The sequence below is a fragment of the Pteropus medius genome, unplaced genomic scaffold, assembly GCF_902729225.1.
Source record: "Pteropus medius unplaced genomic scaffold, Ma_sr-lr_union100, whole genome shotgun sequence".
NCBI lineage: Eukaryota > Metazoa > Chordata > Mammalia > Chiroptera > Pteropodidae > Pteropus > Pteropus medius.
In genome coordinates, this window is record NW_024340692.1 from 6,192,994 (window position 1) to 6,209,896 (window position 16,903).

At 33.1% G+C, this 16,903-nt stretch overlaps 1 pseudogene; it reads right to left on the minus strand.

Moving 5' to 3' along the window:
• Window positions 1-15,894: 15,894 nt before the first annotated feature.
• LOC120591715 (uncharacterized) lies at window positions 15,895-16,013 on the minus strand (annotated as a pseudogene).
• Window positions 16,014-16,903: the final 890 nt, after the last annotated feature.

A 16,903-nucleotide genomic window follows, 5' to 3' on the forward strand; every position in this document is an offset into this window, starting at 1 on the left:
GTTTATTTTCTTTTTCTAGTTCTTTGAGATATAAAGTTAGGTTGTTGAATTGAGATCTTTTTTCTTTATTAATACAGGTATGTAAACTTTACTATGAACTTCTTAGTACCGCTTTGACTGCATTCTATAAGTTTTAGTGTGTTGTTTGTTTTGGTCTCAAGATACTTTCTGATTTTTTTTTATGATTTCTTCTTTGACCAATTGATTATTCAAGAGTATATCTTTAATTTGCACATATTTGTGACTTTTCTAGGTTTTTTTCTTTTATCGATTTCTAGTTTCATTCCATTCTGGTCAGGAAAGATACTTGATATGATTTCAACCTTCTTGTATGTGGTATGACTTGTTTTGTAACCTAACATGTAATCTGTCCTAGAGAATGTTTTGTGTGCCTTGAGAAGAATGTGTATTCTGTTGCTGTTGGATGGAATTCTCTGTATATGTCATTTGGTGTGTATTTTTTCTAATTGATCTTCTGTCTGGATGTTCTATTCATTATTGAAAGTGGAGTATTGAAATCTCTTACTATCATTGCAATGTTGCTCTCTACTCCCTTCTGTTCTGTCAATGTATGCTTCATATATGTAGGTGCTTTGATGTTGGGTACATTAAATTGTAATTGTTATATCCTACTGGTGAAATGACCTTTTAATTATTGTATAATGTCCCGCTCTGTGTTTTGTGAACGATTTTGACTTAAAATCTATTTTGTTTGATACATGTATGGCCACCTATACCCTGTTTTGGGTACTATTTACACACAATATATTTTTCTGTTCTTTTTCTTTCAGCCTATATGTACCCTTAAATCTAAAGGGAGTTTTTTGTAGACAAGAAATAGTTTGACCTTGGGTTTTTTTGGTTTTCGAAAAATTTATTCAGTCACTATGTATTTTGACTGGGAAGTCTCATACATTTAAATGTAAATTAATTATTGATTAGGAAGGTCTAATTGCTATTTTGTTAACTGTTTTGTCTGTCTTGTAGTTCTTCTCTTTTTTTCTCTCTTGCTGTCTTCCTTTGAGTTTCACTATTTTTTTTTTTGTAGTCATATGTTTTAATTCCTTCTGTATTTTCTTTTATGTATCTTCTATGGGTATTTTCTTTGTGATAATCATGGGGCTTACATAAAACATTTGATAGTTAGGATCATCTATTTTAAACTGATAACAGCTTAGCTTCAATTATATACAAAAACTTAACACTTTTACTTCACCTATTGTTGTTACAAATTACAACTTTTTATACATTGGGCATCTATTAACATTTTCATAGTTATGTTTTTTTATACTTTTGTATTTTAACTTCTATAACTGAATTAAATGTGAGGTACACACCACCATTGCAGCATTATAGTATTCTGGCTTTGTCTATATATTTACTTTTACCAGCAAACTTTATACTTCCATAAGCTTTTGTGTTTCATTTCAACTTAAAGGACCTTCTTTAGCATTTCTTATAAGGCAGGTCTAGTTGTGATAAACTCCCTAGGCTTTTGTTTACCTGGGAAAGTTTAGCTCTTCACTTTTGAAGGAGAGTTTTTCTGGATATAGTATTCTTAGTTGGCAGTTTTTACTCTCAGCACTTGAATGTATCATCCCACTGTTTTCTGACCTGCAAAGTTACTGTGGAGAAATCCACTTATAATCTTACAGGGTCTCCTAGTATGCAGTGAGTTTCTTTTATCTAGCTGCTGTTAATATTCTTCGTCTTTGACTTCTGACAATTGGATTATAATGTGCTTTGGTATGGACTTCTTTGGGATCAGCTTATTTGAGACTTGTTAGACTTCTCAAATATGTATATTCATATCCTTCTTCAGATTTGGGAAGTTGGTGGCCATTATTTCTTTAAATAGATGTCTGTCTTTCACTCTCCGCCTTCCCTCTCCTCCTCCCTCTCCTTGTCCCCGTCTAACTCCCACCCCTCCCATTCTTTCTGTATATATTGGTGCACTTGATCATGTATCTTTTGTCCCTTAGCTTTTCTTCCCTCTTTTTCATTCCTTTTTTTTTTTTTTAATCTTACTGGATAATTTCAAATGACTGAGTTCAAAGTTCACTGATTTATTTTTCTGCTTGATGAAGTCTGCCGTTGAACCTCTTTAGTAAATTTTTTAGTTTAGTTCTTGCATTCAACTCCAAAATTTCTGTTTGGTTCTTTTAAAAAATATTTCTCTCTTTGTTGAAATTCTTACTTTGTCCATGCATCATTTTCCAGAGTGTTTTGAACACCTTCATGACAATTATTTAGAATTCTTATTCAGGTAGTTCATATGCCTCCATTTATTTGGAGTTTGTTTCTGTAGATTTATTTCGTTCCTTTTATTGGGCTTTTTTCCTTGTTTATTTGTGTTCCTTGTAATTTTGGGTTGGTATCTATATATTTGAAAAAAAAAAACAGCCACCTCTCCTGGTCTTTATGGACTGGATTCATACACAGAAAGAACTTCATTAATTAGACTAGCCCATATGTTGATTCTGGGGCCTTCTCAAACTTTTTCTGTGGATCTATCTTCTCTGCCCTTAAGTATGCAGATTCTTAGAGGAATTTCTTGGTTTCTTTTTACAGGAGTTTATAATCTCTTGCTCTCTCTTGTGTCTGTCTGGTGTACCATGGGTTCTCTGGAGCAGCAGCATACCACCCAGTTCTTTGTTCTCAGTGGCCCCAGGTATCTAAAGTATCCCAAGTCCTATCAGCACTGTAAAATTGGTGAAATGGAAAACAGCCAGTGTCCTAAAAAGCCAGAGCCTTGGACACATGTTTCCCTCTTCTCTTTTCTCTAGAGGGAAAGGTCACTGAACTATATTGGCCTCTGTCTATTGTACTGAAAGTTCTTTGGAGCAGCAGCATGCCACCCAACTCTTTTTTGTTTTCAGCAGCCCATAGGTATAGAGTGTGCTGGGTTCCATCAGCACTTTGAGACAGGTGGGTTAGAAGCCAGTCCCTCAGGCACCCCATTCTGAATAATCATGCAGTCTTCTCTTTCCTTCCCCAGAAAGAAGCTGCTAGCTGGAAGTTTTCTCTCAAGTACATGGCATTGTGATGGTGGGCCAGAGGGAACTCTGAAAAATTGTCCCAACTTTTCCTACTGGCTTTGATGTGTATGGCTTTGCACTTGCCTGGGGTGCAAGAGCCTCTTAACTGGTTTTTGAATTTCTCACAGAGAGATTAGTCCATGCATTACTGTTAAACTGCTATTTCCAAAGGAAGAAAAAGGGTCTGAGGCTTCCTATTCTGCCATCTTGCCGACGCCACTTTGAACACCATTATTCTTTTCTGTGTCTTTGGATTCAGGGATAACCTTGAACTTTGAAATAATTTTGTCTGAATCTGAATCCAACTTTGCCATTTATCAGTTTATAAACAAGAGACTTGACTTTTCTGAGTTTCAGTGTCCTAAAATGATTATAATATCTAGTCACTCTTAGAACTGTTGTGAGCAAAGTCCCTGACACAGAAATTGCCCTTTTTAATTCTTCTCCTCAAATAAATGTCTAAGAGAATAAAGATCAAAACATTAATAAATAGTTAAGCTGAGGATAGTCATAGTATGATTATTATTATATACAATTAATATTTCTTTCTGTATATTTTTATTTTCCTATAATGACTATACATTTTTAAGTTCTTCTGTTATATTTAGGTTCCTTTTTGATTTGAAACTTCCTTTCTGGCCTTATTCGACCCCCGAGCTGATTCCCCACAATTACACTACGTACTTTTTTAACTGAATGAAAATGTGTACAGTTCTGTTCTAGTACCACTGAAAGAGGTCTTTCATAATCAAGAGATAAACTTATCTTAACAATAAAGGGCCTGTGGTTTTTGTTTTGTACAAAGGTCTTATTCTCATCATTGATGAGGACAATAGGCATTTTTATTTTTAGCAGTAAGTAAATTATCCACACACATCAATATCAGCATTTTACTCTGATCATATCAGAAGCTCTTTGGAACAAGTCACATTGTAAAGAACATTGATTTTAGCCCCAGAACTTAGAGTATATTGGAACTATGCAATTGATTACCACAAAATAACCAATCCTATTTATTTTTTTCTTCCTGATGCTATCTACCATATGTTATATATATTTTTTATATCTTTAAAACCTCATAAGCTTATTGTTCTACAAAGCCAATTTTCTGCTAGACAGGGTCTTTCTCCAGGTGATTTTAGCCATCATATAATCTTTCTTTGTCCCTTAATGTGTCCAGGACTTTCTGAAAGTTTACAAAGCTTTCCTTTATCCCATTGTTCCTTGCTGTGAACCAGTAAGATATTCAGGCCTCCTAATGACCCCACTTTAGAAGTGAAGAAATATGGTTTCACAAAAATTCACAAAGAAAAGTGGTAGGAATGGAATCTAATTGTTTTATTTCAATATATTCCAAACCTAGTGTTCTTTACTAATCTCCACACTACCTCCTTGACAGTTTACCATGCCTATAACTACTATGTCAATAATTATTACCCTCTCCAAACCAATCTGGTTGACCAATCATGAAGGCCAAGCCTATGTGCTATCTGCTCATATACCTAACCCTTATACTGTATGGTGTAGTATAAATTCTATTTTACCCCTTACCCAAAGACACTGATAGCTGGGCAGTGGCTTACGGGAAGAAGTAAAGAAAGCTTATTTTATCAATGTTTGGGATTCATATAAAATATTCACTACATTTACCTTATTTATATCCCATTTTTTCAAAGGTGATCTTTGAGGTTCAAATTAGTCTAGTTTCACCTAATTTTCACCTGTCAGGCAAGCAAGCCTTATAGAGAGAGTATTATTATTTCTGCCTAAATGCAACCTATTATTGCTCTGAATGGAGTGGAGGAGGTGACACTCCAAGAACTAGGAAAACTTCCAGTCTATGGAAGATCTAGAAGTCTCCCGGGTCTTTCATATTTGTCAATACAGAAGAGAACCTTGTGCAGAAGTGTGCAAAGGCTGACTACCTAGTTTCCTGATATTGCTCTTGGCCATTTTGATGCCTAATGAAGAATGCAACAAAATGCTCTGAAGTTCTTAGAATGCTTCTCAACAACATTTTTGTCCATTTCACTCAATTAAAAATAAAATATTGGAAATATTTGTTTGATAGTTGTTGAGTAACTTTTAATCTCAAAGCTTTCATTTTCCAAAACTATATTTCTTTTGTATTTATTTCCTTTGGAAACTGGAGTTATGGACTTTTTTTTTATATGGAATATAGATTCAGAGTAAAATCTCTTTGAAAATTGTAATATTTTTGTTATCAAAATACTATTATTGTATCAAGTGATGGCAACAATTTACATATATTAAACACAAATTTGGCTTTTCTTATTCTAGGTCCTTTACAGATTTAATCCATACAACTACCATTTGCTGTTTATATTATTATTCAGCACTAAAGAATGAGGAAAGCTTTTTTGAAAAATGATGTCTCAGATATGTCTCAGATATTCATCATAACAAAGCACTTTCATATACAATACTGCATTTACTCTCATAATGTAGACGACATTCCATTGGTCAGAACTTAGTTACATGGCCCCACATAATTTGGAGGAGAGAGGCAAATGTAATCTGTGTGCCATGCAGAAAAGGAAACAAGATTGTGGATTGCATGTCATTGTGACTGCCACAGTGTTGTTCTGTGTGCTAAAGAAATAAATAATTTCAATATTTGAGAATATAGGAAAAGACAAAAAATATCCTCTTCTCCTTATTCATTTTTTTAAAGTTAGTATACCAAACACTAATACCAGAACAAATAAGAGTATGAGTAAGAAAAAATTCAAGTCAGGCTCACTAATGTGCATAAGTGCTAAATGCTTAAGTGAAATATTAACAAATTAAATCCAGCAATGTAAAACAAAGGTAATAATACATGACCAAGTTGTATTTTTCCTAAGAATACAAAGTTTGTTTGAATTAAGAAATATGAACAGATGGAATATAAAAATATATAAAATAATATGTTAATATGACTGTCAAAACTTTTTATGTGCAATCTAACATTCATTCATACACAAATATGACACTTTTTATTAAGTGACCAAAATCCTTCCTTTTAGATTCTGAAAAATACAAAGATGCCTTTTATCACTATATTCAATATTGTGTAAGAGGTCTAAGCCAGTTCTGTAAGGCAAGGAAAGTAAATAAAAGGTGTAAAAATTATAAAAGAAGAAACAAAGTTGTCATCAATTGCACATGACATGTAGAATATCTAAAAGAATAAAATACAAAAAGAATAAATTATTAGAAATGGGTTCAGCAAATGTGTAGATATAAAATTAATGTACAGTAATCTGTTGCATTTCTAATGTACTAGCCACAGTTAAAAATGAATATTTTTAAGATATACCATTTATATTAGCATAAAAACTTAAAGTAATTAGAAAAAAAAATCTAATAAAATATTTCCAAATTGTGTATGGAGAGACCTGCAGAACTCTGTTAAAATAATTTTTTAAAGACAAACAGACATATATCATATTCATGGCATAGAAGAATCAATTTTGTAAATGTGTTAGTTTTCCTCCATGATCTATAGTGCCAAGGCACTTAAAATTTTTATCCTTTGGAATTTGGAAGAATGAATGAAAAAATCATATGAAACTGCAAAGGGCCTAAACCATCAAGATACTTTGAAGAGCAAGTTGGATAAACTGGTCCTACCAGACATGAAAATTTAAAAAGGTCTAAAAGCGAGACAGTTGGTGCAAGGATCTAAAAATTCTCAAATGAACCAAAAATTGAACGTAGTAAAAGTTAAATGCTGAAAAGGCATTTGGAGTTTCACTAAGGAAGTGTTATATATCAGTGGAGAAAACTTGGACTTTTCGATAAATGGAACTGGGACAATGGATTATGCATATAGGAAAAAATAAAATTGGATAACTATCTTTTAAAAATTTTATTCCAGGTGGCTTTCAGTTATACACTTGAAAACAAATTATAAATATTTTAGAAGTTAATATAGAAGAATATTTCTATATTCTCAGGATTTCTTAAAACACAGATTATAAATTGTAAAGACTAATAAATTTAACTAATACATTAAAATTAAGAACTCACCAAAAGATACCATAAAGAAACAAAGCTGAAATCATAGAGTGAGAGATTATTGCAACCACATATAATTGACAGTGAATTATTGAAACATTAAAAAAAAAACTTACTTAAAGGGATAAGAAACAAACTGCTCTGTAGAAAACCAGGTAAAAGATATAATAGTGAAAGCACTAATGGCCAGTAAACTAAGGAAAAGGTGCTTAATTCTATTAGTAATGAGAGAACTTCAAATTAAAACTACTATACATGTAACTATTCATCCACAGAACTGGCAAAATTTAATTGTCTAACAACTAGATCAGATAAGGCACAGCCTTATTATTTCGATCAAGGATTTGAGGATTTATTCTGACAATAGGGAATCCATTGAAGAGTTGAAAGCAAGGATGTGATCAGATTAAAGTTCTGAAAAATCTAACTTGTATAGAGGCTGGGAAAGAACATCATTGCTTATATGAAATGATGGTGAGGATGTAGAACAAGGAGAGTTGTTATCCTTTGTAGTCATCAGTTGCTAGAACCAATTGGGAAAATAGTTTGACATTTTCCAGCATATTTGAAGATGTGCATTTCTTCTGACCCTGGAATTCCACTCTTGATTCATACTATAGAGAAATTTTTACTTTTATCTGAAAACTCACATGAACATTTTCAGAGCAACTCTGATTAAATGGAAACAACCCAAATGTTCATCTACTATAGATTGGATAAATAATTCATCACACACACACACTATTATAATATTGTACTACAAAGAAAGTGAGTAAATTACAACAACACGCAGCAACATGGAAGAAATTTCTATCAACATAATGTTGAGTGAAAGAAATAGATCCAGAATATATACAATGTGATTCCATTTTAACAAAGTTCTAAACAGGTAAAGCTAAACAATGTATTGTTTAAATATGCACACATATGGAAGTAATGGAAGTAATCATAATTCTATGGAAGTAATCATTACTTCTGTGGAAGTAATCATAATTCTATGTATGAGATAACTATTTCCTTTCCAAAGGAAGAAATTCCATTGGAAGAGGCATGGAGGATGCTTCTAAGAATTAGCAGTTTTCTGTTATTTAACCTGGATGGTGGATATAAGGATGATTGCTTTATTTTTATACTTAAAATGATATATCCTTATATATGCTTCTGGGTGTTTGTCTTCTTTACTGTCTGAAATTTAAAAATATAAGATTCTTTTATTTAGATTTAGTGTTATTCTCATTGAAAATTTTAAAATCATAAAACATATAATGTAAAATGTGGAAATGGCCAATATATGAGTTTTAAGTTATTTATATTTTATACAAGTAATCAGTATGAACCTACACAAATATTTATATTATAGTTTTGAGATTACTCGTGCCAGAATAGAAAACTTTTCTGTTGATAGCATTCACAAGAATGGATCTAATTATTAAACAAAACAATTATCTGCATGTTAAATAATTATAGCGGTTAAAATAATATCTCCCTACTTCTACCATGGAAGTGATTAACTTAACTGAACTTTTAATTTGAGTTTTATAATTTATTATTTAAATATTATATAGTAAAAAATAGTAAAACACAAACACTCCTTATATCTGTATGGAACACTGTCGTGTACAAAGTAGTCTCAGGAGGCAGCAACAACAAATATCTTTTATTGAGGCAGTAGGATGTGCCTACATGATATTAAGTCTCACAAGCATCACAGGAGGGATATATTATAATTATTATGTTTCAGTGTGGAAACATTATGTTTCAATATTATTATTTGGGGGGAAATCAAGACTTAAAGAAATTAAGAAACTTCTCAAGTCAGACAGAGAAAGATAAATACTGTATATAAATACCGTATATATAAATACTGTATATATAAATACTATGGAATCTGAAAAAGACAAACTCAGAGATGCAGAATGGAGTAGTGGTTACCAGGGGCTGGGGGTGGAGGAAATAGGAGATATTGGTCAATGGATACTATCCAGTTATGAAATTAACAAGTTTGGGGATCTAATGTATAACATGGTAATTATAGCTAATAATACTATGTCATATACTTGAATGTTGCCAAGAGGGTAGATCTTTACTTTCTCACCACAAAAAGGAAATGGTAACTGTGTGACAAATAGAGGTGGTAGCTAATGCTGTGGTATTAATCTTTTTGCAGTTTACAAATGTATCAAACCAAAACTTTGTACACCTTAAACACATAATGTTGTGTGTCAATTATATCTTGATAAAGCTGGATAAAAAAGAAAAGTAATTTCCCCAAGTTACTTAAGAGCTAGATAGAACCTGTACTTTGAGGTAATTTCAAACTCTTAGGCTGTTTCAAACCAGAGCTTATTTTTTTATTACTACAAGGGCTGCAAACTATTATTTGGGAGCTGTCTCAAACCAGAGCTTATTTTTTATTACCACAAGGGCTGCAAACTATTATTTGGGAGCTGTCAAAGACTTCTTTTTATTTGTCTGGCACAATGTTAACATTTTTTTTCTAAAGAAATGAAGTGTTTTTGTGAGTGCCCTGGCTCATCTCAAATCTGACAGAGCTCATCTTCCACTCACCTTGGTGATCACATTTCAATGTCCTCCTAAACCCCTGCAAATGTTTGGATTTTCCTCTCTTACACCAGCTCTTTTTCTCCTAACAGCTGATATTTGTAATTATTCTGTAAGGTATGTAAAAAAACAAACAAAAAAACAAACAAAAAAACCAATTCTTAATGATGTTATGATGGACCAGAGTCAAATAAACATAATTTAAAAAAATTGAAATTCCTTCATTTATAAATGCAAAGATACTCAAAATATAGAGAAAGTCAATCAGAAAATGAAATATGACCCCTTCCCCTTAAAATTAGTTTGACAGATTTCTTTCTCTGCCTAGGAGAAAATAAGTAAATGAATTTTATTGCTGTCACAGGCATCCTGGTTTTCCTTTCATCTTAATTAGTGGATCTTTTATTTGGAAAAAGAAACTTAACACCATCCCAGAGGAAGGGATTTTTCCTCTCTAGATTTCCTGATGTGAAACCCATTTCTCTAATGTTTTCCCTCATCATAGGGTGTGACAGTTCTAAATAACATGTGTTCTCTCACCACTCTAAGAAACAAAGAAAAAAGGATAACTTTTATCTTAGTTCATTGAAAATGATTACTTTATTACTATTCATTTTTATCTCATATAATGGAAACAAAATATTCCTCTGTCAGTGAAAGAACTATAATTATTTTCTGTGTACCTTTGGAGTAGGGGATGGTCAGAAGAATTGGGTGAGAAAGGAAGAAGATTGAGAAAAGTAATAAAAAAGAACAAATTATTGACATTCTAAAGAATAAAATGGAAGAGAGCCTAGCATAATTTTAGTTAAAACATTGAAACATTCCCAATTCCTCCAACCTGTAGATCACGATTTCAGCTTTTAAGCTTATGTAAGACATAAAACTATCCAGTGCTGGCACTAAGCTCTGCCTAGCTGCACAAGCATAAGGTTTCTCTGTACTTGGAAAACTAAGAAGTGCAACCGTCAGTTAGTTAGCATGATCAAAGAACTGTTCTCCTATCAGCCTGAGAAAACTCAGGAAAAAATTACTGATAGGTCATTTTCCCAGGGGACTCATTTGAAAACACTTGGCAAACTTACAAAGAAACTAGAAATAGCGTATGAAGCCAAACATGCTAAGCAGGTGCCATTGAGTATTTTAATATTAACAGTGTCTCTTAGGATAGCCAAATGACTGTGACTCAAACTGATCTATCTGCAGTTGATTATTATGAACCAGGTACTGGATTTCAGTTTGAACCACTGACTTAGAATAGCTAATACAGATTTACAGGCTGGTGAAACTGAATATTTTTTTAAGAGAATGACATTTTTTGCAATTTGATTAACACAAACAACTACCAGAAGTTCATTGCAATATGGTAACAATTTTAATCAAGGCAACTTGCCAACTTTAGTGGTTACGGAAGTGTTCTGCTTCATTGAATTTTCCCAAAGAAATTTTTAAAGAGCTGAGATCTTTTTAAAAGTATGCCATCATCAATATGAAGAAAGGAATTATTTATTTCAGTCACTAGAGTAGGGGTCCCCAACCCCTGGGCTACGGACTGGTATTGATCCGTGGCCTGTTAGGAACCAGGCTGCACAGCAGGAGGTGAGCGGTGGGCAAAGGAGCGAAGCTTCATCTGTGTTTGCAGCTGCTCTCCAGTGCTAGCATCACCACCTCAGTTCCACCTCAAATCATTAGGCATTAGATTCTCATAGGAGCCCTGGTCCCTGGTGCCTAACAGTTTGGGGACTGCATAACACTAGAGTCTTCACTAACACGTCTTATTGGTGAATGCAAACTGTATCAGATGCACTGTATTGGGGATACAGATGGTTACCCTGAGTTTACCCTCTCATCTCCCAAATGGTACACCTATTCTAAAGTTGGTGAGTAACCCATTAGTTCTGCTAGTAATATTTTTATTAACTACATTGCATTAATTTGTAGTTTCAAAACATTGAAAGATGTTCTAATTTTGGAATTTGACTTCCCCCCACTCAAAACCGTGTAAGTATGTAGTAAGAATAATTTAATGGATAGTTGTATATTGTTTATGATATGATTTTCCACAATTTATCCTATTAATGGAAAGAAATCATTTCATTATATTTGCTTTTGCTATCAGTAGTACATTGAACTTTGTTTACATTTATCATCATTTACATTTGTGTCAGCATTAATCTATTTCTCTTGGATGTGAACAGTAGATAGAGCTAAACTGCTCTTTAAAGTATTGGTACCAATTTATACTTCCACCAGGATGAGAGGTAGCATGTCTTCATATCTGCTTCAACATCTGGGATTTCTAGGCTTTTTATAAAGTTCCATAAATCTGAAGTGTAGGAAGTTGTATTTTATTATTTTATTTGCATTTCCCTCGCTACCAGTGAAGTTGAACATCTTTTTACAAACTTATTGGCCATCTTTGTTTCTTCTGTCAGGTGGCTATTCAATATCTTTTGACCGTTTTTCTTGTCCATTGCTTGTCTTCTTTTTGTTGATTAATCATAATTCAGATTGTGATTTTTTGTCAATTATATGTATTTAAATAATCATGACCCACCCTGTTGTTTGACTTTTAATTTTGCTTACAGGTGTTTTGTTTTGAAGTTTGAAGCGTCTGTTATTGAATATATTAATCTTTAAATTTATGATCAGCATTTTTTGTGTCTTACGTAAGAAATTTTCCTTAATCCAGGTTTATAAAAATACTATATTAATTTTTTCATCTGTAAGTTTTAAAAATTTTTTCTTTATAGGAAATCTTTTTTCCCCATCATTTATTGAAAAAGTCAGTACTTTCTAATGTCCCTCTTTCACATATTAAGTTTTCATTTGTATATGTGTTTATATCTGGGCTCTCTGTTCTGATCCTTTAGTCTGTCTGTTTATATCTATTCTAATTTATGTATTTCCTCCTACTTCTCCTCTTTTCTGTATTCTTCTAAATGAATTTAGGATTGATTTGTTACATTCTATGAAGAGTTCTGCTGAGATGTTTATTGATATTGCTTTAAAATCATAGGTTAATTAAATTTATAGATTAATAATGTCATTAATATTGTATATCTTTCTATCACTTTCATAGGTTCTCTTTTGCCTGCCTTAGTAAATTTTAAAAATTTTCTACATATAGACATTACTTCTGCTTTTTTTAAACTATATCCCTAAGAACTTTATAATTTTTGAAGCAATTTTATATAAACCATATATTTAATTAATTTTTTTGATTGGTTCTTGCTGGCATATAGAAGCACTCATATATATTTTATACTAAATGTTCTTATTTACTAAATGAATATTTTGGATTGTCTATGTAGTCTACCATATTGCCTGCCAGTGAAGACAATATGAACAAATATAAAGATTTTTTTCTTTTCAATTTTGACCCTCTTGTTACTGTTATTTATTATTCTGTTTAGAGTATATAAATGGTAAAGTAGAAGTGAGAATTCTTTTTTTGACCCTGTCTTCACAGCAAATTTTTCTACCATTTAATAATTAGAAGTATCAGTTAGAGGTTCTCAACGTACAGCAAGATCAACATCATCTGGGAACTTGTTAGAAATTCAAATTCTTGAGCCCCACTCCAGACTTAATGAATCAGAAACTCTGAGCGGAAGGGGGTAAGCCCAGAAATCTATGTTTTAATAAGCCTCCTAGATGATTCTTATACAAACTAAAGTTTGAGAATCATTGCTCTGGCTCTGGGTATTTCTGTAAATTTCTTTCATTTGGCTAAGAGAAGTCCCATATTAAAATATGTCTATGAGTTTTTGTCATGTAAACATAGTATATTTTGACTTTTTCCCCTAAATCTATGAAGACCATATGTTGTTTTGTTTTTAACCCATTAATATAATGGATTATATTAATGGATTTTTAAAAGCATCATTGTACTTATGAGACATCTCTACTTATTCATGATGCACTTTTGTGGTTATGAATAGCATGAATTGTATTTTTAAAGTTAACATGCAAATCAGAAAACTACAAGGACTGCTTCCTGAATATCTAAAACTGTAACCAAGTTTATATTTCAGCATCCTGTTTGCTTTCTTCATAGGATATATCCCGGTTTGGAGTTATTTTATTTGTTTGATCATCTTGGGTCTGTTTTGCTATTAATCTTTTTGCTTCACAAGAGCAGTTAGTGCTTCTGATATACCCACCTTCAGTGTCAATACAGTGACACATGCAAAGCTATTACTTAGTGCAGAATTGTAGTGGAGGAATGAACCTTAAAGATGGTTTGTGCTATGAGATAGACCACATACAGCAGTCTCTGCATTCTGTGTTCCTTATCCTGCTACTTTCAGTTCTCCAGAGAGAACTCAATATTCTTCCCTTAACATGGACTCTACATTATGCAATGTTTGAACTGGGCTTAGATTTCTGTATTTTCAGTGCATGTTTTTTTTTGATGAACCACAAAACTCCTCCCTAAAATATTCTGAAATCATGTGTGGTGAGAAATGGTTGCGGGAGAGCAGATAAACCTCACTTCAGACATAAGCTGTCTGGGTCACTTTGGGCGGGTTGCTTCAGGCTTTACCCCACTGAGCACCACGTCTTAATTTGTGGTGTGGAGTAACAATATCTACCATGTCAGATATTATTAGATACATGCAGATTAAATTAGAAATTATTAGCTAATATTTACTGAGTGCTTACTCTATACCCAGTATTGTTTTTAGAACTTTGTATGTATATGGATTCAATCAGTGAGATCATGTGAATGTGGTGCCTGGCTCAATGCCTGGCACCAAATAAATGGTACATAAAAATAGATTTAAAAATTTGTTCAATGAGAAAGTAGGCTGTAGGTAGGAAATGCATACATATTAGGCACTTTAAAAATGGGTTTAAAATAGTTTAAAAATGGGTAAGATATAGTTCTTGCCTTCAGAAGCTTCTGATTTATTATTATTGCATGTAGTGACCTTCAACAAATAAATGATCGAAAGATAATTGTGATTTTATATAGATCTTACTGGTATTAGTGATTTATTATACGTGAAAAGCAAAGAATGTCAATTAGCAAAATAAATATTTTAAATTATACTGTGATCATTTAGAGATAGCAAGATTAGGTGGTTAAAACAGGGAATTATCATTTAGGTGAGTATAAAGTCTGAAAGAGCAAACAATAATTTAGGTAGAGTTCCAAATTTCTTTTTACTGCAGGGACCAAAGTCACTCTTTCAGAAAATTAACTATGTGGGTGGGGCAGTCCTTTAGTGGAGAGAGTGGAATCATAGAAAAAAAAGAGGGGCAAGTCCTGAATCATTCACCACAATGAATTTGTGTTAAAGCCTTAAATTTCTGTCCAAGTTAAACAATCCAGCAAAGTGACTTAAGAATTATATAATAAAAATTCTCTGTCTTGGTCAGTGGTCAGCCTATTTTAGACTGAAAGAAAATAAAAGAATATTTCTATCCAAGCCTTAACTACTCATAAGCAATGCATGGTATAGTTTCCTCAGAGGTATATGGAATTACTAGGGTTGATCTGGTTCCTGTAAAGAGTGATCTATTGCTTAGAGTTACATAACACATGTAGAGGAGATACAACTTTTTAAACTGTGAACTTCCTTAACATATGGCCTGTGCAAAACTGCTGGACTCTGAGGACTATGATTCTGAACAGGAATGATTCAAGCTGTTTCAGAACTCGATGCTTGATTAGTGGTGCCTTTCACACTATTTCTTGAATTTATTTCCATGTCGACTTGTTAGCGACTACAATCTGCTTACTCTTTGAAGGTTTGCTTTTATCGTGATCTCTTTAGCTCAGGAATTTTAAAACTTTAGTGCTATTGTAGAACCTATCATTCAATCATTCATTCAGCCAATAAATATTTATCAAGCATCTACTATGTGCCAGGCACTCTCTTAGGTGGTAAGGTATAACAGGGAACAAAAGAAAAGCAAACTCTGCTTCAAAGGACCTCAGGTAATTTTTCATTGTGCTGCAGTGGCTGTGTGCCCGAAATCCTCTTAATTCCTTCACCTTAATTCCTCTTAATTCCTTACACCTTTTTGCGCAAATCTCATCTCATATTCTACTTCTTCAGGAAGGCTCTCAGTTCTCTTCCTCATATTAGATTAGGCTTCCAATATGAAAATTTTTATCTCATTATATAGTCATTAAAGCACTTATTACAATATTTTTATTTATTTTTATTTTTTATTTTTTAGGCAAGGCAATCCTTGGTTGACCTTACAGATTGCAAGGACCTTGTCAGTTTACAATCCTTTATTTTTTTATTTTTTCTACCTACAGCACCTGGTCTTCCTAGATGGTCTCCCATCCGAGTACTAACCAGACCCGACCCTGCTTAGCTTCCAAGATCAGACAAGATTGGGCTTGTTCAGGGTAGCATGGCCATAGACACACTTATTACAATTTTAATAAGAAAGTTACTCGTGAATGTAGGCTCACTAGGCTCTAAGCTCTCTTAAGACTGGCACTACAATCTTTCTTGTTTACCACCAAATTCCCAGAGTCTAGAACAGTGCCTGCGACAAAGAAAATACTAATATAATCCAATTTTTAAGGATAATTTGTATGAAGTAGATTCATTTCAAGTTGGATTTTTGGCATTTTGTGGTAAAAGGCACTTCAGTTTATTTTGTTTGATCTCACCCTATAATCTTTCAGGTCACTGATTCCAATGTCCTATGGATGCCTCAAGGTCTCATCCTTTGAAGGCTGAAGCACTGACCCCACCCCCACTCCCACACATGCATGTGTGCATGTCCAGCTTCAATGATCACATTTTTTCTCGTTATCACATTTGCATATTTGTTTAGCTTTTTCTCTCTGCATGGGTCTAGAAAAACTAAGAAGATGCCACAGATTAGCTTCATTGAGCACTTAGTTAATGATAATTAAACGGCATCAAATATCCTGTACTCTCCAGTTTCTCCCCATTCCACTTTACTCAATATTGAGTGGTATTCACCAAGCCATCTCACCTCCAATTTCTTTAATCTTAACTAGAGCAAAATAATTTTTATGTTTTTTTACTTTCCATTTCATCTTTCTTTCTTACTCTCCCTCTGGACCTGTTGGGCCTAGTATAAAATAAAAGTAGAGGCCTTTTGTTTAAAAAGAGAAGAATTTCAAGACCCTGACAGCGGGACATTAAACCCAAAGTGGAATCTTTCTAAGTGCAGGACCTTAAGCAGTTGCACAAGTCACACATCCAGAGAGCTGGTCTTGTCCCTCTTTAATTTTATCCTTCCCCCTTTTTTCCTCAGTCTCCTTCTATCTACCCCCT